At 44.8% G+C, this 27,987-nt stretch overlaps 1 non-coding gene and 1 pseudogene across 1 annotated transcript; both read left to right on the top strand.

Annotated features, from left to right (window-relative positions):
* The first annotated feature begins 10,351 nt into the window (after positions 1 to 10,351).
* LOC116480979 (EKC/KEOPS complex subunit TPRKB-like) lies at positions 10,352 to 24,695 on the top strand (annotated as a pseudogene).
* On the top strand, positions 18,514 to 18,639 carry LOC116466206 (U4atac minor spliceosomal RNA). The gene has a single exon (XR_004247445.1). It is a non-coding gene; the product is annotated as a U4atac minor spliceosomal RNA (small nuclear RNA).
* Positions 24,696 to 27,987: the final 3,292 nt, after the last annotated feature.

The following is a 27,987-nucleotide window of genomic DNA, read 5'->3' as shown; positions in this document are numbered from 1 at the left end:
TCTCTACTAAAATTACAAAATTAACCAGGTGTGATGGCACATGCCTGTAATCCCGGGCACTCGGGAGTCTGAGGCAGGAGAATCGCCTGAACCTGGGAGGTGGTGGTTGCAGTGAGCCGAGATGGCACCACTGCACTCCAGCCTGGGCAACAAGAGCGAAACTCTGTCTCAAAAAAAAAAAAAAAGAAAAAAGAAAGAAAAGAAAAGAAAAGAAAAGAAAAGAAAGAGAAGTCATGAAGAGAATTAACATTATTAACTAGTCACTTGTTTTTGCATCAATGACTGTGTGTTAGGCTGTTCTTACATTGCTGTAAAGACATACCTGATACTGGGTAACTTATCAAGAAAAGAGGTTTCACTGGCTCACAGTTCTGCAGGCTGTATAGGAAGCGTGATGCCGACATCTTCTCGACTTCTGGGGAGGCCTCAGGAATCTTACAATCATGGCGGAAGGTGAAGCGGGGCAGGCATGTCACACAGCAAAAGCAGGAGCAAGTGAGATTGAGGGTGGGTGCAGAGGGAGGTCCCACACACTTTTAAATGACCAGATCTCGCGTGAACTCAGAGCGAGAGCTCACTTATCACCAAGGGGATAGCCCGAGCCATTCATGAGGAATCCACCCCCATGAACCAAACACCTCCCCAGGCCCCACCTGCAACGTTGGGAATTACATTTCAACATGAGATTTGGGCCAGGACAAATATCAAAACTGTGTCAGACTGTTTCACACACTACATTTCTCTTATCTTTCAGCTTTCCATTCCAGGTCAGTTCGTTTATTTAGCCAGGGCTACCAGACATGACTCAGATAGAAGCAGCTACCCAGCAAGCTGGTGGTGCCCAGTCAACGGTAACGAGCCTCGGAAACGCTCAACCACCTTGTAATGGCAATTACAAACATGCTTCTTGGGCTGAAAAGGCAGATCAAAGGTTCAATCATTTATCAAATACCTACCATATATTAGGTGGTTGCATATAATAATCTCTATAACCAAACAAAGCCACAACCCTGTGGGGTTGTCATTCACCTCCCCAAGCAGTCATTGGGTGGTTGGGAGGTTAAGCCTGGATTTTACTGCCTATGTGTTCTCTGATACGGAGCCACATCGGAGAGGCTGCATTCAGGGAGTTCTCCTGCCCTTTCTCCTGTTTTCTTCCATCTTTGGGACCAGTTTAATTTCAGTTGTGTAATTATCTCTGAGATTCAGATGTACCTATGAATTAGGAGGAAGGAGTATTTTCACAAGAGACTCTAGGACTCACAGGCAGGAGCACAAGCACGGTGGCTTCAACGCCCAAGTGACAAGGTGTCATGCCTGTTGGTAAAGACAGACAGTCTTTTTGCTCATTCATTCGAAAAAAAATTTTTTTTGAGACCAAGTCTCGTTCTGTCACCCAGGCTGGAGTTCAGTGGCGCCATCTCGGTTCACTGCAGTTCGAGATCAAGTGATTCTCCTGCCTCAGCCTCTTGAGTAGCTGGGATTACAGGCGCGTGCCACCATTCCTGGCTAATTTTTGTATTTTTAGTAGAGATGGGCGTTTACCATGTTGTCCAGGCTGGTCTTGAACTCCTGACCTCAAGCGATCTGCCCGCTTTGACCTCCCAAAGTGCTGGGATTACAGGTATGAGCCACTGCACTCAGCCCATTCATTCAACAAATATTAATGGAGCAACTACTTATGTGCCAGAAACTGTCCCAGGTACTTAGGATACATCAGTGAACAACAACAGTAACAAACCCCTGCCATCATGAAACCCACAAACTTCCACATTGGGGAATAGACAATAAATGGTAAATATAATAGATAAGCCAATTATGCGGTCATTTAGGAGGTAGGAAGTGATATAGAGTGGGACAGGATAAGAAAATCCAGATGTGCATGTAGCCAGAAGAACCAACTGCCATTTTAATAGACTTGGTTGAGAGGTGACATTGATGCCAAGACTTGATTTGGCCATTGCTAAGGGAGCGTCATGAAGAGGAAACTACTTGGCACAGTGGCTCATGCCTGTAATTCCAGCACTTTGGGAGGCTGAGGTGGGAGGATTGCTTGAACCCAGGAGTACAAGAACAGCCTGGGCAACATAGCAAGACCCCATTTCTACAAAAAATTTTAAGAAAAAAGATTCAGCTAGGCGTGCCTGTATTCTTAGCTACTCAGGAGGCTGAAGTGGCAGGATCGCTTGAGCCCAGGAGTTCGAGGCTGCAGTGAGCTCAGATTGCACCACTGCTCTCGGGTGTAAGTGATAGAAGGAGATGCTGTCTCCAAGAATACATACATACATACATACATACATACATACATACATACGAAGAGGAGACTGCTGGCACAAAGGTCCCCAGGTTAGAAGAGGACTACTAGTGTGTGGAGGAATGGAGTGACCAGTGTGGAGATGAGGAGGAGAGAAGGGGAGAAAGGTAACAGGGCACACGTGGTGCAGATAGTACAGGGCCTGGAGGCCTGGTAAGAACGTTAGCTTTCACCCTAAGCAAGATGTGCCCATTGGAGGGTTTTGGTCACGGCAGTGGCGTGATCTAACTTACATTTCCAAGGGCTGTGTCTTGAGAATGGATTGAATGCGGGGTGGTGGCGAGGAGAGAGGCAGGGATACCCTTCAGGAGGCTACTGCCATAACCCAGGTACACCTGCTGGTAGCTTGGACCAGGGCAAGGCAGCAACATGGTGACAAGAGGCAAGGTCTTGGGAGATTTTGAAGGCAGCTCAATAGAACTGCCTGATGAATGGGATGTATAGTTTCAGAGAAAGAGAGGAGTTGAGGATGACTCCAAAGTTTTTAGAAGAAAAAGTTGGCACTGAGTGAGATGGGAGGTTGCCCTGTTCTGCACAGGGTACCCTACAGCTTTGGTGCATTGGAGGCTGTGGATGGCACAGGTCACTCTTGGCACCTTGCAGCACCAGGGGCTGTGGGGGGCAGCACAGCATCCATGAAGGGCTCAGTGATCCAATGGAGGGAACCTATTTCCACCTGTAGTCTTGGTATCCCTCAAACCATTGGGAGGAAGAGTGATGTCAGTCTTTTAGAGAATCTCCTTTAGAAAATGACTGAGTGTGGCCAGGTGCGGTGGCTCACGCCTGTAATCCCAGCCCTTTAGGAGGCTAAGGAGGGTGGATCACTTGATGTCAGGAATGTGAGACCAGCCTGGCCAACATGGTGAAACCCTGTCTTTACTAAAAATATAAAATTAGCCAGGCGTGGTGGCAGGCGCCTGTAATCCCAGCTACACAGGAGGCTGAGGCAGGAGACTCGCCTGAACCTGGGAGATAGAGGTTGCAGTGAGCCGAGGTCGTGCCACTGCACTCCACCCTGGGCAACAGAGCAAGACTCTGTCTCAAAAAATAAATAAATAAAAATAAAAAAAGGAAAGAAAAAAAGTGACCCAGTGAGGTTTCAGAGAGCAGGGTCCAGCCTTAGACTGGAGATGACAATGCCCATGAAGCTGCAGGAGTGACCTCCCAAGTGGCCCTGTCTGTACCTGCAGGCCTGCGAGGACTCAGGGCGGCTCGTGTTGCAAGTGTGCACTGAGCAGGGTTTCTCTATCCAGGCATGCTACTGGGCGGTTCCGGTCAGAGGGTTCCTGCAACACCTGCCAAACACACAAAACCAGGCTTGTGAAATAAGATAAAGTAAGAACCCACCTTTGTTTTTTGAGCTCTTTTTCAGCCCTCCCTGTTAGACCCTAAAGTCGCCCGTAAATCCAGTGAGGCTGACTGCTCTTATTTCTCAGGAATTCCTGAGTAGGGCAGAGCAGGTGGGACTGTGCTTCTGTAGGCACTGACCACAGGCCTCCATCTCAGCTTAAAAGCCATGAGCACCTTGGGGAGGGCGACCCCACAGCCTGGTTTGCTTGGCAATGTTCTGCTTATGTTTGTTGAAATGGCACCTCAAGTAACCCTAAATTTCCCTCTCAAAAGTGTTTCTATGCTGGATGCGGTGGCTCACGCCTATCATCCCAGCATTTTGGGAGGCTGAGGTGGGCAAATCATCTGAGGTCAGGAGTTCGAGAGCAGCCTGGCCAACATGGTGAAACCCTGTCTCTACTAAAAATACAAAAATCAGCCAGCATGGTGGTGCATACCTGTAATCCCAGCTACTCAGGAGGCTGAGGCAGGAGGATTCCTTGAACCTGGGAGGCACAGGTTGCAGTGAGCTGAGATCATGCCACTCTACTCCAGCCTAGGTGACAGAGTGAGACTCTGTCTCAAGAAAAAAAAAAAGAGTTTCTGTTTGAATGATAAGTTACATGGCCACTGTGAGGGTACTAGTACTGTGTGTTACTGGCTGGGGTCCCAGGGTCCTGGCCAGACACATGCGTCCTTACCCATCCAGCTGCTAGTCTGAGCAGATCACCTGGTCCACACCAGTGAGGATTTCATTGATTGGAAGAAGATCTGAATTAAGCTGTGACTTGTCCTTGCTTCCAGAGGAATTAGTTTATTTATGAGATTAAACTAATCTGCACCTTCTGTTCCAAGGACTTAACTTAGAGTCAAACTAGCTGATTGTTATTTAGGTTGAACCAAGCCAGCCTGTTCAGAAGGGCTGGGGAGAAGACACAGGGGAACACAGGGAGCATAGTCTACGCCAGAAGCATTGTGGACAAAACAGAGCTTTGTGTCTTAGGGGAAAAATGCAAAACCAAAATTGGACTTTTGGTAACTGCTCAGTCATTTCATGTAGAAGGACCACAACTATTTTATTATGTTTTTGTGAAATGTTTTTTTCAAAGAGGAAAGTTACCACCACTGCAACCACCCTCAATTTAAAGTAAACACGTGCTCATTAAAAAAAAAAAAAAAAGCCAGATGCAGTGGTTCACACCTGTAATCCCAACACTTTGAGAGGCCAAGGCAGGAGGATCGTTTGAGCTCAGAAATTTGAGACCAGCCTGGAAAACATAATTAGACCCCATCTCTACAAAAATAAAAAATTGAACATAGTGGTGCACGCCTTAGTCCCAGCTACTCAGGAGGCTGAGGTGGGAGGATGACTTTAGCCTGGAGTTTGAGGCTGCAGTGAGCTATGATAGTGCCACTGAACTCCAGCCTGGGCAACAGAGCAAGATCCCTGTCTCAAAAAAGAAAAAAAATTGCTTGGCTGGGCGTGGTGGCTCACGCTTGTAATCCTAGCACTTTGGGAGGCCGAGGCAGGCGGATCATGAGGTCAGGAGATCGAGACCACGGTGAAACCCCGTCTCTACTAAAAATACAAAAAAAATTAGCCAGGCGTGGTGGCGGGCACCTGTAGTCCCAGCTACTCAGAGAGGCTGAGGCAGGAGAATGGCGTGAACCCGGGAGGCGGAGCTTGCAGTGATCCGAGATTGCGCCACTGTACTCCAGCCTGGGCCACAGAGCGAGACTCCGTCTCAAAAAAAAAAAAAAATTGCTTGAAAAATATTGAAATGTGTAAGGAGGAAAATAAAACATCCTTTATTTATTCTATTCAAAGACATCCACTGTTTATATATGTATGTATATACACACACATATATCTCCAGATTTTTTTAATTAGTTAACTTATACAAACAAAATATATCTTTACAAAACTAGAATCATCCCATCCATATTGTTTTGTTAACCTCTCTTTACACTTAACATATAGATGGATATCATTGCATGTCAAGGAACATAGAACCACATGATTATTTTTACTGCCCACATATTATTCTAAGTACAGCAATATCATCATTTATTTCCTGACAACCATCTGTTGTTAGACATCAAGGTTGGTTGTTTTTTAAGTTTTTTAATTAAAAAAATTTTTTTGGCCTACTTCAATAAGCTTGTCTGGAGGCTTTTCTTAAGTTTTTATGGTGCTTTAGATAACATTCTTGTACATGTAACATTACTTGATTGTTTAATATTTAGGAGAAATTCTGAGATGCAAAATTGCTAGGCCAAAAGGAATATCTATCTTTAAGACTTTTGACAATGCCAAACTGACCTCCAACAGTATGGACCAGTTAATCTGGCCAGCAACATTGAAGAGAATGCCCTTTGCCACACCCTTTCTGGACCAGGCACTGTCATTCTTATTATATATTGATAATCTGATGAGTGAAAAATGATCATATAAAACATTGACTTTAGGAAACTCTATAGGGAAGATCCTCTTTTTTTTATTGATGTGTGTATTACAAACATTACTTCACAATTTATGACTTGTTTATTTTGTTTTCCAAGATATTTAATGACAAGAAGAAAATTGCTTATAATTCAATAATAAGGGGAAAATAGGTAAAAAATTAGGTGTCCAAGCTAACCCTCATTATTGTATTGTGATTAAAAAAAAAAAAAGAAAAACACCTAACGTGAAATCTGCCTTCTTAACACACTTTTTTTTTTTTTTGAGATGGAGTTTTTCCTCCTGTTGCCCAGGCTGGAGTGCTGTGGTGAGATCTCAGCTCACTGCAACCTCTGCCTCCAGGGTTCAAGCAATTCTCCTGCCTCAGCCTCCCGAGTAGCTGGGATTACAAGCGCCCACCACCAGGCCTAGCTAATTTTTGTATTTTTAGTAGAGACTGGGTTTCACCATGTTGGCCAGGCTGCTCTCGAACTCCTGACCTCAGGTGATCTACCTGCCTCAGCCTCCCAAAGTGCTGGGATTACAGGCATGAGGCACCACACCCAGCCATTAACACACTTTTAAGTGTATAGTACAGTATTGTTATTTACTTGCATATTTTTGTAAAACAGATATCCATAACTTTTTCATCTTGCATGACTAAGATGTTATGCCCATTAAACAGCAACTTCCCATTCCCCCCTCCCGTCAGCTCCTGGTAACTATTTTACTTTCTGCTTTTATCAGTTTGACTACTTTAGCTGCCTCATATAAGCGGAATTGTGCATGCAGTGTGTGTTGATTTGGGATTTGCTTATTGCATTTAGCATAATCTCCTCAAAGTTCATCCATGCATATGGCAGAAATTTTCTTCCTCCTCCTCCTCCTCCTTCCTCTTTTGAGATGGAGTCTCCCTCTGCTGCCCAGGCTGGAGTGCAGAGGTGCCATTTTGGCTCACCGCAACCTCTGTCTCCTGGGTTCAAGCGGTTTTCCCGCCTCAGCCTCCTGAATAGCTGGGATCACAGGCGCCCCCCACCACACCCAGCTAATTTTTGTATTTTCAGTAGAGACAAGGTTTCACCATGTTGGCAAGCTGGACTTGAACTCCTGGACTCAAGTGATCCATCCACCTAGGCCTCCCAAAGTGCCAGGATTGCAGGTGTGGGCCACCGCACCTGGCCTTCCTTCTTTTTTAAGGCAGAATAACATCCCATTGTATGTATATTACCACAATTTCTTTATCCATTCATCCCTTGAGGGACATTTAGGTTGTTTCCAATTCTTGGCTATAGAGAATAATGCTGCAATGACCAGGGGAGTGGAAATATCTCTTTGAGACCCTGCTTTCAATTCTTTTTAGAAGAATAGCCAGAAACAAGATTGCTGGATCATATGGTGGTTCTAGTTTTAAGTTTTTGAGAAACCTCCATACTATTTTCCATAACAGCTGCACCATCTTACATTCCAACCAATAGTCCACAAGGGTTCCCCCTTCTCTACATTCTTGTCAGCATTTGTTGCTTTCTGTTGTTGTTTTTTTAACATATATGATGACCATCTTAACAGTAGTGAGGTGGTATCTCTTCACAGTTCTGGTTTGCACTTCCCTGATCATTAGTGACGTGGAGTATTGCTATAGTTTGGATATGGTTGCTTGACACCTCCAAATCTCATGTTGAAACTGGAATTCCAGTATCAGAGTTGGGGCCTAATGGAAGGTGTTTGGGTCATGGGGGTGATCCCTCCCTATGAGGGGGTCGGGGGGAAGCTGGTGAGTTCTCACGCTATTCGTTCCCATGAGAGCTAGTTGTTAAAGCGAGTGTGGCACCTCCTTTGGCTCTCTCTGGCTTCCTTTCTCACCATGTGATCTCTGCACATGCTGACGGGGCTTTTCCTTCCAGCATCAGAGCTCAGAGGAGAAGTGGACAAACTCCCAGCCCCACAGAATTGGGGTCCTGGGTCTCTCATTAACTAGAGTTGCAGTCATGTCATTTAACCTTCCGAGTTTCAGTTTTCTCATTTGTAAAATGGAGATGGCAATATTTCCCTATAAAGCTTGCATGGTTGGTTGCAAGAATCAAATGGGAGAATGTACGCAAAAGTGTTCGAAGAGATATGTGATTGTTATTGCTATCATTATTGGTAACAAGTGCTTCACTCCATCCATTTAGTACAAGGACACTGGATGTTCACAGAGATGACCCCGGGGAGAGGCAAGGGCCACACAGATCAGCAATAAGGGAGGGGAAGGCTCTGGGAGATGCGCAGATGGCCCCCATCCTCAAGCAACTTATGGTCTAGCTCAGTCATCAGAAGATCACACCTGTTTTCATTACAGTCTTAGTGTTATAAATATTTGCTAAAAATTATTGGTTAATATATTATGTATGTATTTATTTTATTTTTTTTGAGCCAGAGTCTCTCTCTGTTGCCCAGGCTGGAATGCAGTGGTGTGATCTCAGCTCACTGCAGCCTCTGCGTCCTGGATTCAAGCAATTCTCCTGCCTCAGCCTCCTGAGTAGCTGGGATTACAGGACTACAGGCATGTGCCACCGTGCCTGGCTGATTTTTGTATTTTTAGTAGAGATGGGGTATTACCATGTTGGCCAGGATGGTCTCGAACTCCGGACCTCAGGTGATCCACCTGCCTCGGCCTCCCAAAGTGCTGGGATTACAGGCATGAGCCACTGTGCCCCGCCAACATATTATGTACTAAATAGCTCTGTTAACCAGAGTCATTTGTCTCTTCTCAATTATACCAATTCTGAAAGAGCTTACTGTCTTGCTGTTTTCACTATTTGCTTATTAAAATACAACTCTTCCCTACTTCCTACTAAAAATTTTGGCTTTCCTAAAGGAAGAGGTGTTTCTCCATCACTGGCTTGCACCAGGAAGAGTAAAGCGATCCAGGAATCACAGGGGTTGGTCAAGACGCCGAGTCACCAACAAAGCCAGCCATGCAGGTGGTTACGTAGGAGGCAGCCCCACAGAGCCCCATAAACTCAGAAACACTGAGGTTGGTCTGTCCCATACTTAAAAAGCCCTTGCCATCAAGGAAGGGGTGAGCCACACTCAGCTTTTAAGTAAGGAAGCCCTTATATGCTTATAAAAAAGAAAAAGATGGGAGAGAAGTTGGAGGGCAGATTAAAAAACGAGAAGATAGGGGCCAGGCACAGTAGCTCACACCTGTAATCCCAGCACTTTGGGAGGCCGAGGCAGGTGGATCACTTGGGGTCAGGAGTTTTGAGACCAGCCTGGCCAACATTGTGAAACCCCGTCTCTACTAAAAATACAAAAATTAGCCGGGCATGGTGGCACACGCCTGTAATCCTAGCTACTCAGGAGGCTGAGGCAGAATTGCTTGAACGCAGCAGATGGAGATTGCAGTGAGCCAAGATCGCGCCATTGCACTCCAGCCTGGGCAACAAGAGCAAATCTCTCTCAAAAAAAAAAAAAAAGAGAGAGAAGATAGGAAGAAAATCAATGTCTGCATTCAGCTCCTTCTCCCCTCTCCCCTCTCTGCTCCTTTTTGTCTCATTTAGCCTCCTCTCCTACCTCTTTCTTCTTCTACTGACACGCTCCTACTCACTGGAAGGTGGAAACTCAAGCGATTAACATTAACACATGAATAAATGACAGATGCTTTTATAACCCAAATTTATAGAACGTGCTGGGGAACTATCTTGAACTCAAGGCTTTGTGCTTCTTCCTTTTTCCAGGAAGTAGACCTTCTTGGGCTTCTTACCTCCAGCTGTTCTGCCAAGAAGTAAAATCAGTATTTAGGCTGCGTACAGTGGCTCACACCTGTAATCCTAGCACTCTGGGAGGCCGAGGCGGTTGCATCACTTGAGCCCAGGAGTTCAAGACCAGCCTGCGCTGCATGGCGAGACCCCGTCTCTTCAAAAAAATACCAATATTAGCCAGGTGTGGTGATGCGTGCCTGTAGTCCCAGCTACTCATGAGGCTGAGGCAGGAAGACGAGGCTGTAGTGGGCTGTGATTGTGCCACTACACTTCAGCCTGGGCAGCAGAGCAAAATCTTGTCTCAATAATAGTAATAATTAATAAATGAAAAGGAAATAAGTATTTGGAAGTAAAATAAGCTGGAAGGAGAACCCTTTATTGAGCCCAGGGTGCTCCCAAAGGGAGTTTGGGCACAGAATTGGGGGGCCCTCCCTTTACTTCCTGGCTGTGGGGGGTGGAGGGTGAGTCCTGCTGCACTCAGCCTTCTTGCTGTGAAGTTTGGTGGGTGAAGGATCCTTAGCCATGGGTTGGAGTGCCAAGCAGGTAAAGTCTCTCCCTGTCAACACCCAACTCCTCTCCTCCTGCAAAATGGCGGGGCCCAAGGGTAGGTGGATGAAACTGGCAGAGAGAGGCATTACAGGCATGCGCAACCATGGGATTACAGGCATGCACAACCACGTCTGGCTAATTTTGTATTGTTAGTAGAGATAGGGTTTCTCCATGTTGGTCAGGCTGATCTTGAACTCCCAACCTCAGGTGATCCGCCCGCTTGGCCTCCCAAAGTGCTGGGATTACAGGTGTGAGCCACCGCACCCAGCCTATGTTTAATTTTCAAATATTTAAGGCTTTCCTAATTATTTTACTGTTACTAATTTCTGATTTAATTCCATTATAGTCAGAGAATATACTTTGCATAATTTCAATATTTTAAAATTTATTGAGGCTTTTTTTATAACCCAGCATATATATATATATATATATAGTCTATCCTGGTAAGTATCATATATACTTGAAAATAATCTGTATTCTGTTCTTGTTAGATATAGTGTTCTAGGAGGGTAGTCAATGGTGTTCAGAACTTCTAAGTATTATTTATTTCTTTATAAAGATGGGATCTTGCTAAGTTGCCCAGGCTGGTTTCAAACTGCTGGCCTCAAGCAATCCTCCTGTGTAGCTGGGATTACAGGCATGAGCCACCATGCGTGGTTTTTCTGCGTATTTTCTATTCTTTACCTAGTTGTTCTGTTAATTGCTGAAAGAGAGATATTAAAACCTCTATAATTGTGAAAATGCCTCTCTTCTCTTTAATTATATCAATATTTGCTTCATGTGTTTCAAACACCTATGATTAGATATACACAAACATACGGTTATGTCTTCCTGATAAATGGACAATTTTAAAATTTAGTTTATTTTTTTAAATTGGCAAATAATAATTGCACATACCTATGGGGTACATAGTGATATTTTGATACATACAATTTATAGTGATCAGTTCAGGGCAATTAGCATATCCATCTTTGCAAACATTTATCATTCCTTTGTGGTGGAAACATTCAATATTTTCCATCTAGCTATTTGAAACTATGTAATATTAATATATTATTGTTAACTCTAGTCATCCTATAGTGCTATAGAACACTAGAATTTATTCCTCCTTCTTAGTGTAATTTTGTATCCTTTAACAAATCTCCCTCTCCCTCTCTTTCCTCTACGCTTCCCAGCTTCTAGTAGGCTCTGTTCTACTTTTTACTTCTATGTGACCAAATTTATTAGCTTCTTACCTATGAGTGAGAACATGCAGTGTTTAACTTTCTGTCCCTGGATTATTTCACTTAAAATAATGTCTTCTGGTTCTTTTGAGGTTGCCTCAAAAGACAAAATTTCATTTTTTTATGGCTGAATTGTATTCCATGGTGTATAAATACCACAGTTTCTTTATCCATTTATCTGGTGTTGGACACAGGTTGATTCCATATCTTGACTATTGTGAATAGTACTGCAGTAAACATGGGATACAGGTGTCTCTTCGATATAATGATTTCCTTGTCTTTGGATAAATTTCCAGTAGCAGGATTGCTGGATCATATGGTAGTTCCATATGGAGCTTTTTGAAGGACCTTCATACCATTCGCCATAGTGGCTGTACTAGTTTGCTTTCCCACCAACAATGTGTAAGAATTCCCTTTTCTCTACACCCTCGCCAGCATTTGTTACTTTTTGTGATTTTGATAATAGTCCTCCTAACTGGGGTGAGATGATATCTCATGGTGGTTTTGATTTGCATTTCCCTGATAGTTAGTGATGCTGAGCATTTTTTTTATATCTTTGTTGACCATTTGTATGTCTTCTTTTAAGAAATGTCTGTTCAGATAATTTGCCCATTTTTAATCAGAATTTTTTTTTTTTTTTGAGGTGGTATCTCACTCTGTCACCGAGGCTGGAAAGCAATGGCGCAATCTTGGCTCACTGCAACCTCTGCCTCCTGGGTTCAAGTGATTCTCCTGCCTCAGCCTCCCGAGTAGCTGGGACTACAGGCGCCCGCCACCATGCCTGGCTGATTTTTCATATTTTTAGTAGAGATGAGGTTTCACCATGTTAGCCAGGATGGTCTCAATCCCCTGACCTCGTGATCTGCCCACCTCAGCCTCCCAAAGTGCTGGGATTACAGGCGTGAGCCACCGCGTCCGGCGAGTTAGGTTTCTAAATCCAAAAGGTTTTAGTAATTAGTGGTTTTGTTTACCTTGTTTGTTTGCTTTGACGTGCATAATCCCCGAAATTTTTCTACCACAGAAGAGTGATTAATTTGTAGGCACTGATAACTTTTTACATTTGACTCTTCACCAGGAGAAAGATGTACTATTTTCTGAGAAGTCTTTAATAATTTTTATTTTAAGACAGTCTTTCTCTGTCGCCCAGGCTGGAGTGCTGTGGCACAATCTTGGCTCACTGCAACCTCCGCCTCATGGGTTCAAGTGATTCTCCTGCCTCAGCCTCCCAAGTAGCTGGGATTACAGGCGTGCGCCACCATACCCAGCTAATTTTGTATTTTTAGTAGAGATGGGGTTTCACCATGTTGCCCAGGCTGGTCTCAAACTCCTGATCTCAGGTGATGCAACCGCCTCAGCCTTCCAAAGTGCTGGGATTACAGGCGTGAGCCACCGCACCCGACCTCAGATTATTTTTTGCTGTTGAGATGTTAGAATTCCTTGTATATTCTGGATATTAATTACCTGTTGGATAAGTTGTTTGCAAATATTTTTTCCCATTCTGTAGGCTGTTTTTTCATTCTGTTGATTGCTTCCCTTGCTGTGTAGAAGCATTCTAGTTTGATATATCCCATTTGTTTATTTTTGTTTTTGTTGCCTGTGTTGTTGGAGGTCTTATTGATAAAATCTTTTCCTGACCAGTGTCCTGGAGGATTTTGCTTATGCTTTCTTCTAGTATTTTTATTGTTTCAGATCTTATACTTAGGTCTCTGATCCATTATTTTTATTTTTATTTTTTTATGCTCCCCTCCCACCTGCTTTGATCCATTTTGAGTTGGATTTTATATAGGGTGAGAGGTGGTGGTCTGGTTTTATTCTTCTGCTTATAAATATTCGGTTTTCTCAGCACCATTCATTGAACAGACTGTCCTTTCCCCAATGAGTATTCTTGGCACTTTTGCCAAAAATTAGTTTCCTGTAGATATGCAGATTAATTTCTGAGTTCTTTATTTTGTTATATTGGTCTAAGTGTCTGTTTTTATGCCCGTACCATGCTGTTTGGGTTACTACAGCTTTGTAGTATATTTTGAGGTCTGGCAGTGTTCTGAGTCCAGTTTCGTTCTTTTTCCTAGGATTGCTTCAGGGTCTTTTGTGGTTCCACACAAATAATAGGAATTTTTTTCCCTATTTCTGTGAAGAATGTCATTGGTATTTTGATAGAGATTGCATTAAATCTGTAAATTGCTTTAGGTAGTATTGTCATTTTAACAATATTAATTCTTTCCATGCATGAGCATGGGGTGTTTTTCCATTTGTTTGTATCCTCGGCAATTTCTCTCACCAGTGTTTTGCAGTTTTCCTTGTATGGGGCTTTCACCTCCCTTGGTTAAATTTATTCCTAGATACTTTCCTGTAGCTATTGGAAATAGAATTGCCTTCTTGATTTTCTCCTTCAGCTAGTTCATTGTTTGTGTATAGAAATGCCACTGATTTGCCAGGCACGGTGGCTCATGCCTGTAATCGCAGCACTTTGGGAGGCCAAGGTGGGCAGATCATGAGATCAGGAGATCGAGACCATCCTGGCTTACACGGTGAAACCCCGTCGCTACTAAAAATGCAAAAAAAAATTAGCCGGGCATGGTGGCGGATGCCTGTAGTCCCAGCTACTTGGGAGGCTGAGGCAGGAAAATGGCATGAACCCAGGAGGCGGAGCTTGCAGTGAGCCGAGATCATGCCACTGCACTCCAGGCAGGGTGACAGAGCAAGACTCCATCACAAAAAAAAGGATATGCCACTGATTTTCATATAAAACTTTGTATCCTGCAATTTTACTGAGTTTATCAATTCAAATAGTTTTCTTGGTAGAGTATTTAGGTTTTTCTATATATAAGATCATGTCATCTGCAAAAAGGGACAATTTTACTTCCTACTTTCCTATTTGGATGCCCTTTATTCCTTTCTCTTGCTTAGTTGCTATGGCTAGAACTTCTATTAATAATACTATATTGAATAAGAGTGATGAGAGTGGGTATACTTGTCTTGTTCCAGTTTTTAGAGGAAAAGCATTCAGTTTTTCCCCATTCAGTAAAATATTGGCTGTGGAATAATTTTAATTATAATTAAATGTCCCTCTTCATCTCTGGAAATATTTTTTCTTGAAGTCTATTTAATCTGGCCTTAATACAGCCACTCAAACCCTGTTATGCTTACTGTTTGCATGGTACATCTTTGTCCATTTGCTTTTAGGCTATCTGTGTGTTTCTATATTTAAACTGCATTTCTTTTAGAAAAAAATAGAGTAGGCCAGGCGCGGTGGCTCACGCCTTTAATCCCAGCACTTTGGGAGGCCGAGGTGGGCGGATCATGAGGTCAGGAGATTGAGATCATCCTGGCTAACAAGGTGAAACCCCGTCTCTACTAAAACTACAAAAAAATTCGCTGGGCATGGTGGCGGGTGCCTGTAGTCCCAGCTACTTGGGAGGCAGAGGCAGGAGAATGGCGTGAACCCGGGAGGTGGAGCTTGCAGTGAGCTGAGATTGCACCACTGCACTCCAGCCTGGGTGACAGAGCGAGACTCTATCTCAAAAAAAAAAAAAAAAAAGAAAGAAAAAAATAGAGTAAGTTTCCATTCTGACAATCTCTGCCTTTTAATTGTAGTGTTTAGTTCATTCATCTTTAATATGATTATTGATATGTCTGGGTTTGGATCTTCCATTTGGTTAGTTTTCTCGTCTTTTTCCTCTATTCCTCTTTTCCTGCCCCTCTCCTTTTAATGTTATTGCCATGTCTCATGTATAACACCCAGATTTGTGTCTCCAGCCTGAGTCTCTTCCCTGAACTCCAGACTCCCACATTCAATTGCTTACTCAGCATCTATGTTTGGATATCTACTAGGCACCTCAAACTTAACACACTAAACTTGAGCTCCTGACAGTCCTCTCCCAACTCTTCTCCCTAAATGGTCTCCATCTAAGTCAATGACAGCTCCATCCTTCTAGTTCTTCTGGCCAAACTTGGAGTCATACTCAACTCTTCTCTTTCTTTTACTCCCCAGATTCAATACATGCATATCCTGTCAGCGTTATCTTCAAAACATTTACAGAGTCCACCACTTCTCACCACCTCCACCTCTACCACCCCAGACCAAGCTTCATCATCTTCCACCTGGGATACAGCAATCACCTCCTACTGGTCTCCCTACAGTCTATGCTCAACATAGCAGCCAGAGGGATGCTATTAAAATCTAAATTAAGTCACATCCCTGCTCTGTTAAAAATCTTGCAATCAGGCCGGGCGAGGTGGCTCACTCTTGTAATCCCAGCACTTTGGGAGGCCGAGGCGGGCGGATCACGAGGTCAGGATATCGAGAGCACGGTGAAACCCCGTCTCTACTAAAAATACAAAAAATTAGCCGGGCGTGGTGGCGGGCGCCTGTAGTCCCAGCTACTCAGAGAGGCTGAGGCAGGAGAATGGCGTGAACCCGGGAGGCGGAGCTTGCAGTGAGCCGAGATTGTGCCACTGCACTCCAGCCTGGGCAACAGAGCGAGACTCCGTCTCAAAAGGCAGAATGGGTGAACCCGAGGTGAGTTGCAGTGAGGTGAGTGGGGCCATGATCCAGCCTGGGCAACAGAGTGACACCTTGTCTAAAAAACCTGGCACGGTGGCTCATGCCTGTAATCCCAGCACTTTGGGAGGCCAAGGCAGGAGGATCACGAGGTCAGGAGATAGAGACCATCCTGGCTAATACGGTGAAACCCCGTCTCTACTAAAAAAACAAAAAATTGGATGGGCATGATGGCATGTGCCTGTAATCCCAGCTAGTAGGGAGGCTGAGGCAGGAGAATCGCTTGAACCTGGAAGGCAGAGCTTGCAGTGAGCAGAGATCATGCCACTGCACTCCAGCCTGGGCAACAGAGCAAGACTCCATCTCAAAAAAAAAAAAAAGAGTAAGTTTTTCTTCATCTTCCAAGAATGAATTTTCACTCCCTCGGGATGCTGTCTGCCCTGTTGAGAATGCATGCTTTCTCTGTTTGAGCACAGTTCTACCATAGGGCGTTTACACTTACTGTACCCTCTGTGCAGAACACTTCCTCCTTAGAGCTGGACAACCCACTCTCTTACTTCCTTTTGGTCTTACTAAAATGGTCACTTTATCAGAGAGGCATCACCTGGTCACTCTGTTTTAACTCACTCAGGATCCCCCTATCGCCCTTCCTGGCTCTATTCTCTATTGGACCTATTACCATCTGTAACCTCTACATGTTACTTGTCCATTGTGTGTCTACCTCCGTGTCATTGTAAGTTCCAGGAGATATTTGTATTCACAGATGTATCCTAGCATCTAGTCCAGGTCCTGGCACATGGTTCATGCACTATTTTTTTTTTTTTTTTTTTTGAGACAGAGTTTCGCTCTTGTTGCCCAGGCTGGAGTGCAATGGTGTGATCTCAGCTCACTGCAACATCTGCCCCCTGGCTTCAAGCAATTCTTCTGCCTCAGCCTCCCAAGTAGCTGGGATTACAGATGTGTGCCACCATGTCCAGCTAATTTTTCTGGTACTTTTAGTAGAGATGGGGTTTCTCCATGATGGTCAGGCTGGTCTCCAACTCCCAACCTCAAGTGATCCACCCACCTCAGCCTCCCAAAATGCTGGGATTACAGGTGTGAGCCACCGCACCCAGCCAGTTCATGCACTATTAATATTTGTTGAGTGCATGCATGCCACTCTCACTTGTGCTCTCCTGCCTTCACTCTCTCTCTTTTTAAATCTTCTGTTCTTGCTTTAAGGTCCAAGTCAAGTACCAGCTTCTCCCTGGTCCCTTTCCTGGTTTTATGTCTTCAAGAATATTATAAAGTTCAGGCCGGGTGCAATGGCTCACGCCCGTAATCCCAGCACTTTGGGAGGCAGCGGCAGGTGGCAGTGGCAGGTGGGTCACTTGAGGTCAGGAGTTAGAGACCAGCCTGGCCGACATGGTAAAACCCTGTCTCTCTAAAAATACAAAAATTGGCTGGGCCTGGTGGCGCATACCTGTAATCCCAGCTACTCGGGAAGCTGAGGCAGGAGAATCCCTTGAAACTGGGAGGCGGAGGTTGCAGCGAGCCAAGATTGCTCCACTGCACTCCAGCCTGGGCAACAAGAGCGAAACTCCATCTCAAAAAAAAAAAATTGTAAAGTTCTTATGCTCTACACTCCTGGCAGGAGTTATAAAATTAATATTAATCATTGAAGAATGAACCTTGTTTCTCCTTGGCCTAATCTGCCTCAAAACTATTCAGAAACCTCCTTATGCACTCACTATTAACACCACCTTTTAGCTTGCAAACACGCTTGGTTAGTCCTGAAACTGTGTATGTTGATATGCCATTGCCAAACCAAGGGGCTTCTTAATTGAATGTGTGGGCGCCAGAAAGGAGAGAAAATCATTTAGCACACAGGCTTATTAACACTGTTTAGGTATGCTTTGGGTAGATTCAATTGGCCTTGTGCTACTGGAAATAAAGAATAAATATATATTTTTGCTAGTTTTTATTGCATTAGATCATGTTGTTTTAACCCAAGAACCTCAGGAAGTGCAGAGTAAATTGAAACACTCAATCAAATAAAATGAGTATGCTTAAACTGAGTTATAGTTGGTTGTGCCACAAGTGCTAAAGTTCAAGTTGACATTTCAGCCTGAGCTCATAAAGTTATTAGTGGGGAACCCATAGCAGGAAGGAGGAACAGAGAGTGTATCAGACTTCAACCTGTATGTTGTGACTCTTGGTACTTTAGAAGAAAATGAACCTCACTATGTAATAACCTAACTCTGTTGTGTTTACTAATTTTCTTTCTTTTTTATTTTTATGTGTTTATTCATTTTCTTCTAAGTTCAAAAGTCTTTCTGGGTAGGGGAGCAAATGTCCTTATATTTTTTCCAAACAGACCATTTGCTTGATGGGCCTCACCCCAGTGGAATGGAAGTACATTAGCAGCAACCACCATCCTTTACTTGGGGTTGCGTTACTGTCCAATGAGCGCACAGTGAGGGTGGAACTGCAAGTGTCTACACAACACGCCTGCATCAACTTCAGCTTTGCTTTATCTTCGTGCAATTTTGGAAAAAAAGAAAAAAAGCAAAAACCAAAAGCAGTGCATTAGGGGCAATTCCTCCCCCTGTCCCCTCTCTCCAGTGCGATGGGCTGAGTGTGGGGAAAGGCGGCTCCCTAGTAAGGGTGGGCGCCCTGTAGCCTAGTGGCCTCTCATCCCAAGTGCTGGTAGCATCTGAGATTATCTGTAGGTTGTTTGTCAGCAACCCAGGGAACATGAGCAGGGAGTCCGAAACATTTCAGTTTAGAGTAAGTCATACTGAAATGCTGCTTATAGAACACACCAAACACCAGCAATAGAACTGTTTGAGGAGCTGGATATTCCAAAGACAGCTATGATAGCCTTTAGGCACAACTGTGAGCAGGAGAAGTCTGTGTTCAGCATCTTCCCGTTGTTCTTCCTTTGAGCTCATTCTCCCGTTCGTGGTCCCTTTAAGGATACCCGTTCCATAGAATACCAGTAATGGATCTTTACAGCTTACCAAATGGTTTTTGTTTTGTTTTTGAGACAGTCTTGCTCTGTCGCCCAGGCTGGAGTGCAGTGGCGGGATCTCTGCTCACTGGAACCTCTGCCTCCTAGGTTCAAGCAGTTCTCCTGTCTAAGCCTCCCGAATAGCTGGGACTACAGGTGCCAGCCACTACGCCGGGCTAATTTTTTGTATTTTTAGTAGAGACGGGGTTTCACCATGTTGGCCAGGCTGGTTTCGAACTCCTGACCTCAGGTGATCTGCCCACCTCGGCCTCCCAAAGTGCTCAGATTACAGGTGTGAGCCACTGCGCCCAGACTCCAAATGGTTATTTTTAGTCAATTAAATTAATTACTTAATTAATTTTTAGAGACAGCACCTCCATCACCCAGGCTGGAGGGCAATGTTGCAATCATAGCTCACTGTGTCCTTGAATTCCTGCGCTCAAGTGATCCTCCCACTTCAGCCTCCCAAGTAGCTGGGACCACAGGTGCACGTCATCACATTTGGCTAATTTTTTTAATTTTTTTGTAGAGATGAGATCTCACCATGTTGCCCAGGCTGATCTCGAACTCCTGGCCTCAAGCAATTCTCCTACCTCAGCCTCCCAAAGCACTGGGGATTATAGGTGTGATGTGAGCCACCACGCTCAGCCACAAATATGTAAATATTAACCTTGTCTTTGGAGTTTAAGGTAGTGGATATTGTAGCCCATCTGAATTTTCCTGACTCTTATTCCGTAATTCTGAAATTTCTTCAGAATGTGGTGCATTTTATTGTGCTACTATGTAAGATGAATAATTAGGTATTGAAATTATTTTTTCACTGAAGGAGAGGCCTGACTTTCACCAAAGCTATGCAACCAAATTTAGGTGAGAAGGTAGTTGATTGAATGCATAAAATCCAAGAATGGTGCCACAGAGTGTTGGCTCATGCCTGTAATCCCAGCACTTTGGGAGGCTGAGGTGGGCACATCACCTGAGGTCAGGAGTTCAAGACCAGCCCGACCAACATGGTGAAACCCCATCTCTATACTAAAAACACAAAAAAATTAGCCAGTCATGGTGGTGAGCGCCTGTAATCTCAGCTACTCAGGAGGCTGAGACAGGAGAGTCACTTGAACCCGGGAGGTGGAGGTTGCGGTGAGCTGAGATCACACCACTGCACTCCAGCCTGGGTGACACAGTGAGACTCCATCTCAAAAAAAAAAAAAAAAATATATATATATATATATCTCTCTCTCTCTCTCTCTCTCCAAGCAAGGAAGATATCAAGGGAGAATCATCCTGCTCTGGATGCCTCTCAACCAGTTTGCTAAAAAACGCATTCTGTCAACGCATTGAGGACTTTGGGAAAGTTTGGTTCCTGTCCCTGGCCCTGGTGCTCCTGTCCATGCCCTCGTCATGCATCAGGGCGGCCTTTGTCCTTTCTCCCTACCTCTGCTCGGCCACTACTGCCCTTCTGGGCTCATCTCTGTCTAGCTGCTGCTCAAGACCAACTATCCAACCTTCACATTGTCCAGAGGGCTTGAGGCCACAGCATTTCCCCTTTCCTCTCTCCTTAGAGTCTGGTCTTAGGGAAATAGGCTTGTGAAGATGGGGTTTTGACTGTAAGACCAGAAAGCCCAATTCTCTCCATCACTTGTGGCTTGGGAGACTCCCACTGGTCAGAACTGACGCCCTGTGCCCCACTCATCTCTCAGCATCACTGATGAGGAATGCAGGACCCTGTGATGGGGGGAGAATCTCAAGATGAATGAACATGGTTTTTAATCTCTCATTCAAAAGGCCTATGTTGGCCAGGCGCAGTGGCTCATGCCTGTAATCCCAATACTTTGGGAGGCTGAGGCAGGTGGATCACCTGAGTCAGGAGTTCAAGACCAGCCTGGCCAACATGGTGAAACCCCGTCTCTACTAAAAAACCCCGTCTGTACTAAAAATACAAAAAATTAGCTGGGCGATTAGCCAGGTGTGGTGGTGGGCACCTGTAATCCCAGCTACTCAGGAGGCTGAGGCAGCAGAATTGCTTGAACCAAGGAGGCGGAGGTTGCAGTGAGCCAAGATTGTGCCACTGCACTTCAGCCTGGGCGACAGAGCAAGACTCCGTCTCCAAAAGAAAAACAAACAAACAAACCAACAAACAAACAAACAAACACCTACGTCAAGAGTCAATGTTTTACCATAGGACAAGCATAGTTAAGTCATTGTAAGATAGTCTATTTGTCCTAAAGTAGAAACATTTAAGGTGATAGGTGATTGTGAGTGTGTGTGTGTGTGTGTGTGTGTGTCCATCCTAGTAAATAGGCCTGAATTCCCTTTAACTACACTGGGTCATTCTTCATGAAAAATAGCAACAGCATCCTCTCCACATCACTTAAGTAACTTTATTTAGGAAGTTCCTAATAGTCAATGCAGAAGAGTTACCTACAGAGGAGAATGACCTTATTCTGTTTGCAGTCATCCCTTTATGTTAACTGTCTGCCAAATATTTCTAAGAACTTGCTGTTCATTATGTTCGCTGCGGACAGAGTGGAATTAAGAAAGTGATCAGAGCCAGATGCGGTGACTTATGCCTGTAATCCCAGCACTTTAGGAGGCTGAAGTGGGTTGATCGTTTGAGCCCAGGAGTTTGAGACCAGCCTGGGCAACATGGCGAGACCCCATCTTTAAAAAAATAAAAAGAAGCCTGTAATCCCAGCACTTTGGGAGGCCGAGGCAGGCGGCTCACCTGAGGTCGGGAGTTCAAGGCCAGCCTGACCAATATGGATAAACCCCATCTGAAGTAAAAATACAAAATTAGCTGGGTGTAGTGGCACATGCCTATAATCCCAGCTACTAGGGAGGCTGAGACAGGAGAATCGCTTGAAGCTGGGAGGTGGAGGTTGCAGTGAGCTGAGATCATGCCATTGCACTCCAGCCTGGGCAACAAGAGCGAAACTCTGTCTCAAAAAATAAAAAAAAGAAAGAAAAAAGAAAGTGATCAGAGATTTGAAAAATCAAAACTGAGAACTAAGTATCAAAATGTGCCTTTGGACAATCCTATCCAGAGAGTCCTTCTCCAGCACATTGGACAGTACAGAAAAACTGACACCACGGAGGACAATGGCTGGAACACAGTGAAAATTAATTCACTATTTCACCAGACCATTTCCATGCCACGTTCTAATGCAGGAGCAAGGGCTTCCAGGTCAGGTTTCTACTGGGATTTGCAATGGAACCAGGGAAAAATGGCCGTCCAAATAACACAGTTTTGCATGTGTTAAAATGATCCCTAATTAGCACCTCAAGAAGTAATTTTCTGGTCAGAAACAGTGCCCCAGGGCTGGGCGCCGTGGCTCACGCCTGTAATCTCAGCACTTTGGGAGGCAGAGGTGGGTGGGTCACCTGAGGTCAGGAGTCTGAGACCAGCCTGGCCAACATGGTGAAACCCCATCTCTACTAAAAATACAAAAATTAGCTGGACGTGGTGGCGCATGCCTGTAATCCCAGCTACTCGGGAGGCTCAGGCAGGAGAATCGCTTGAACCCAGGAGGTGGAGGTTGCAGTGAGCTGAGATCGCACCATTACACTCCATCCTGGGCAACAAGAGAGAAACTGTCTCAAAAAAAAAAAAAAAGAAAGAAAGAAAAGAAAAGAAACAGTGCCCTAGCGTGGGCACGGTGGTTCACATCTGTAATCCCAGCACTTAGGGAGGCTGAGGCGGGCAGATCACTTAAGGTCAGGAGTTTGCGACCAACCTGGCCAACATGGTGAAACCCCGTCTCTACTAAAAATACAAAAAAATTAGCCAGGGGTGGTGGCACCCACCTGTAATCCCAGCTACTTGGGAGGCTGAGGCAAGAGAATCACTTGAACCTGGAGGTGTAGGTTGCAGCGAGCTGAGATGGTGACACTGCACTCCAGCCTGGGTGAAAGAGCAAGACTCCATCTCAAAACAAACAAACAAACAAACAAACAAAAAACAAAACCCAGTGATCCAGTAAACCAGAAGAGTAGATTGAAGTGCAGCTTGGTAAAGTACAGAGATCACGAAGACTCAAAAGACCTGGGTGGGTCCTGGGTCCCCACTCCACCTCTTTGTAGCTGCATGACACTCATCAAAGACTTGACTTGACTTTTTTTCCTCCAAAAATGAAGATACAGTATCCGTATCATAGAATTGTGAGGAGAAACAAATGAAGTAAAGTGAAGCTCTCTGAAAACTGTAATGCACTCTGTGAATATTAGTTATCATTGAACAGTCTCCATGAGACCGACCTTAGGAAACAGGTTATGTCAGAATCTGTCGTCAGTTATAGGGTTAAGGGTCTGCCTGTAGGAGCCTTCTTATTGCTGGCAGAGTAGGGTTCTAATCTCTTGGCATGTCTTGTAAGAACTGGAGAATACCTGGTGCCTCTAGCTCTAGGCCAAAGGTTCTCAAAGGGTGGTCCCCAGTTGGCAGCATCACCTGGGAACTTACAAGACGTGCAGGAGATGCACCAGATACTGGACAGGTGACTGGACAGGTGACTGTTCTATTTTTTCTTTTTCTTTTTTTATGGAGAAAGAGTCTTGCTTTGTCTCCAGGCTAGAGTGCAGTGGCGCCATCTCGGCTCACTGCAACCTCTGCCTCCTGGGTTCAAGCAATTTTCCTGCCTCAGCCTTCTGAGTAGCTTGGACTACAGGCATGCGTCACCATGCCCAGCTAGTTTTTGTATTTTTAGTAGAGATAGGGTTTCACCATGCTGGCCAGGCTGGTCTTGAACTCCTGACCTCTGGTGATCCACCCACTTCAGCCTCCCAAAGTGCTGGGATTACAGGAGTGAGCCACTGTGCTCGGCCTCTTTTTTTTTTTTTTGAGACGGAGTCTTGCTCTGTCACCCAGGCTGGAATGCAGTGGCCCGATCTCGGCTCACTGCAACCTCTGCCTTCCGGGTTCAAGTGAGTTTTGTGCCTCAGCCTCCCAAGTAGCTGGGATTACAGGCATGTGTCACCATGCCTGGCTAATTTTTGCATTTTCAGTAGAGACAGAGTTTCACCATGTTGGTCGGGCTGGTCTCGAACTCCTGACCTCAGGTCATCCGCCTGCTTCAGCCTCCCAAAGTGCTGGGATTACAGGAGTGAGTCACTGTACCCGGCCGACCCTTCTATTAATATTATTTAAAGATGTAAAAAATGCGGGGAACTTGAGAAACAAAGCCATGGAAGGTATCACTGATGGCTCACTGATACATCCTGCAGTGATTGTCAATCCATTTGAGATATTTGCAGCCACAAAGAAAGCAGTTTGCCTCTACAAACTGGGAGAAATGAAGACAAGAGCTCTATCTACTGAAATTATTTTCAACCTTTCCCCAAATAACAATATTTCAGAGGCATTGAAAAAATGTGGTATCTCAGCAAATGACACTTAAATTCCGATTGTTTATAGTAATGAGGGAGAAAAACAAATAAATCAAGGATCTCTAATGTCTCAAATAGAAGGTCAGCAGGTTTCTCTGAAAAATCTTCCTGAAATAATAAATATTACAAAAGTCAAAAAGAAATATACACTCCCTCCACAAAAAGAAAGTATTGGGAACATTATTGGATGGTATTTGTAGAATGTCAACAAAGGATGTTTTGTGAAAAGGATGTTTTGTGAAAAGAATTATTTGCAGAAATTTTCAGCATTAAAGAAAACACTGTAATCCCAGCACTTTGGGAGACCAAGGTGGGCAGATCACCTGAGCTCAGGCGTTCAAGACCAGCCTGGGCAACATGGTGAAACCCCATCTCTATAAAAATACAAAAAATTAGCTGGGCGTAGTGGTGGCGCATCTGTAATCACAGCTACTTGGGAGAATTGCTTGAACCCGGGAGGAGGAGGTTGCAGTGAGCCCAGATTGTGCCACTGCATTCCAGCGTGGGTGACAGAGTGAGCCCCCATCTCAAAAACAAAACAAAACAAAACAAATGTATTTTCCTTTGCTGATTAAAATGTTATTTTATTTTTATGTTTTGTAGTGATGGCATCTCGCTATGTTGCCCAGACTGGTCTCAAACTCCTAACCTCAAGTGATCCTCCCAACTCAGCCTCCTAAAGCACTAGGATTATAGGCATGAGCCACCATGCCTTGGCCCCACCTCTTTTATTATTTTAAAAGATAACCAGTTACTATTATTTGTTAGTGCCTTCTAGTCCTCTACTTCTATTCAAATATATTTTATTTTTATATAATTTGATAAAAATTGCAAACACTTTTAAAAAAGAAGAAATGCAAATTCTCAGGCCCTACCTCAACCCTACTAAATCGTACACTGTGGGATGGGGCCCATGAATCTGTTTTTCCGAGCTCTCCAGATGATTCTAAAGCATGCTGAAGTTGGAGAATCCCTGACCTAGGTCTTTGGAGCCTCTGCAAGAACCAAGAACGAGGACTCCACTTTAACAGCCTTTTCATCATCTTGCATAGTGTGAGCAAGCTGCACAAAAGAGGCTTCAACTCCTAGAGCCAGGAGGGACTTCAGAAACCATTTCTCAGGTCAGTTTGTTTTGTAGCTGAGGACTTTGCAACCCAAGGGGTTAAGTGAAGTCTGACCCAGAGCCAGGCCAACAGCTGATGTCAAGGCGACTCTCAGCCCAGGGCCCTTCCTGTGTGTCTACTCCCTTTCTTGTAGCCAGAGCAAAAGCACCATGCAGTTGTGACTTAAAGGCAGTAGAGCTTGAAGGAGCAAGGTCAGGTGGAGAAGCTGGGTTTGGATAGACCCACTTAGCTCTAGCCCAGAGGGCAAGGCCCCAGGGGAAGTCACAGCTGCCTTCCTTGTTCTTGGTCTTGTAAATTGCCTGATGGATTCTTCCTGCCTGCTACAGACAAAACCAGTTTGCTGAGACTGTGGTATTGCAGTAAAGAAAGAGTTTAATCTGTGTGTGGTGGCTCACACCCGTAATCCCAGCATTTTGGGAGGCTGAGGTGGGCAGATCAATTGAGGTCAGGAGTTTGAGACCAGCCTGGCCAACATGGCAAAACTCACAGAGCCAGGCGTGGTGGCTTGCACCTGTAATCCCAGCTACTAGACAGGCTGAGGAAGGAGAATTGCTTGAACCCAGGAGGCAGAGGTTGCAGTGAGCCAAAATCACGTCACCGTACTCCAGCCTTGGCGACACAGCAAAAGCAAGAGTTTAACTGACTTGAGGCAGGCCACATGAAAGAACTGGAGTTGTCACTCAAATCAGCCTCCCAGAAGACTGGGGTTAGGGTTTTTCAAGGATAGTATGGTGGGCTGGAGACAAGGGAATGGATGCTGCTAACTGGTTGGTGATGAAATCACAGGGTGTGGAAAAATGGTTCTTGTTCACTGAGTCTGCCTCTGGTTGATGGCCACAGGACTGGTTGAGTCATGAGTCACGATCCTGGGTGGGGCCAGTTGGTTGCCAGAATGCAAATATCTGAAAAACATCTCAAAAGACCAATCTGAGGTTCTACACCAGTGGTGTTATCTATAGGAGCAACCGGGGAAGTCACAAATCTTGTGGCTTCTGGCCACAGGACTCCTAAGCAGTGAGGGATTATAGAAACTATTCCTACATTTTAGCAGAGTTCAGGACCCTCCCATCATTTTAATCTCATCGCCTTTCATCAGTTTTTGGTCCCTGAGCAAGGAAGGGCTTACTTCGAGGGAGGGACTATTATCATTCTTGCTTCCAACTTAAACTATAAACTAAATTCCTCCCATGGTTAACTTGGCCTGTGCCCAGGTGTGAGCAAAGACAGCCAGCCTGTGAGGCTGGAGCAAGATGGAGTCAGCCATGCTAGGCTTCCCTCACTGTCGCCATCTTTCAAAGGCAGTTTCAGCCTGGAAGAGAAAATCATCTCCAGGTGATTGGTGGGTCTCCCATTTATGGTCCTTGAAATGGAACCAGGTATGGACCCCAGGGGCACTGGGGTGTCCCTTCCATGGAAGCCATTTCCCTGACTGGTGTGAGGGTCAGGAATTTCCCATAGAGCATTTTTCCATAGGAGAAGGCCAAGCTCTGAACAGAAGGACCTTGCAAATAAAATGAAGCATTGGAGAAAGCAGCCACTGACAGCTCCCTAGACAGGTTGCTTCCTGTAACTGAAAGCTGAAATCCAAAAATGACCTAAAACTCATTCGCAGAATTCCTTACTTTAGGCTCATAGAAACTGAGACAAGTTTGGGAGTGGTAGTTATTTAATCAACTCAAAAACAGCCCATATTTTCAGTTATAAAGGCTCTCCCCTTCCTCTCCTTCCCTTCTCCTCCCTCTCTTAACAATTTCTTGCCACATTCTGTTCAAGGAGAAACAAACCACTATTTGCCAGTGACAAGCCCTTCACCGCTTCCCAGCCTTTCAGATGGAGGGTGGTGTCCTGAACTCAGAGCTTCAGTGCAGTTGGTGTGACCTTGAGGAATTCATTTAACCTAGTCTTGGTCCCTTCAGCTGTACAATCAGAGACAGATGTGACCTTTCTCTTTTTTGAGATGGAGTCTCACTCTGTCACCCAAGCTGGAGTGCAATGGCACAATCTCTGCTCTCTGCAACCTCCGCCTCCTGGGTTCAAGCAATTCTTCTGCCTCAGTCTCCCGAGTAACTGGGATTACAGGCTCCTGCCACCACGCCTGGCTCATTTTTTGTATTTTTAGTAGATACAGAGTTTCACCATGTTGGCCAGGCTGGTCTCGAACTCCTGACCTCAGGTGATCTACCTGCCTCAGCCTCTCAAAGTGCTGGGATCACAGGCGTGAACCACCGTGCCCAGCCTCATTTTTATTAATTAATTAATTAATTAATTTTTGTTTGTTTTTTGAGAGAGGATCTTGCTCTGTTGCCCAGTCTGGAGTATAGTGGCATGATTATGGCTCACTGCAGCCTCAATCTCCATGGCTCAAGCAATCTTCCCACCTCAGCCTCCCACGG

The sequence above is a fragment of the Hylobates moloch genome, unplaced genomic scaffold (assembly GCF_009828535.3).
Source record: "Hylobates moloch isolate HMO894 unplaced genomic scaffold, HMol_V3 SCAFFOLD_3, whole genome shotgun sequence".
NCBI lineage: Eukaryota > Metazoa > Chordata > Mammalia > Primates > Hylobatidae > Hylobates > Hylobates moloch.
The sequence above is the reverse complement of the archived record's forward strand: the minus strand, read 5'-3'. Positions and strand labels throughout refer to the sequence as shown.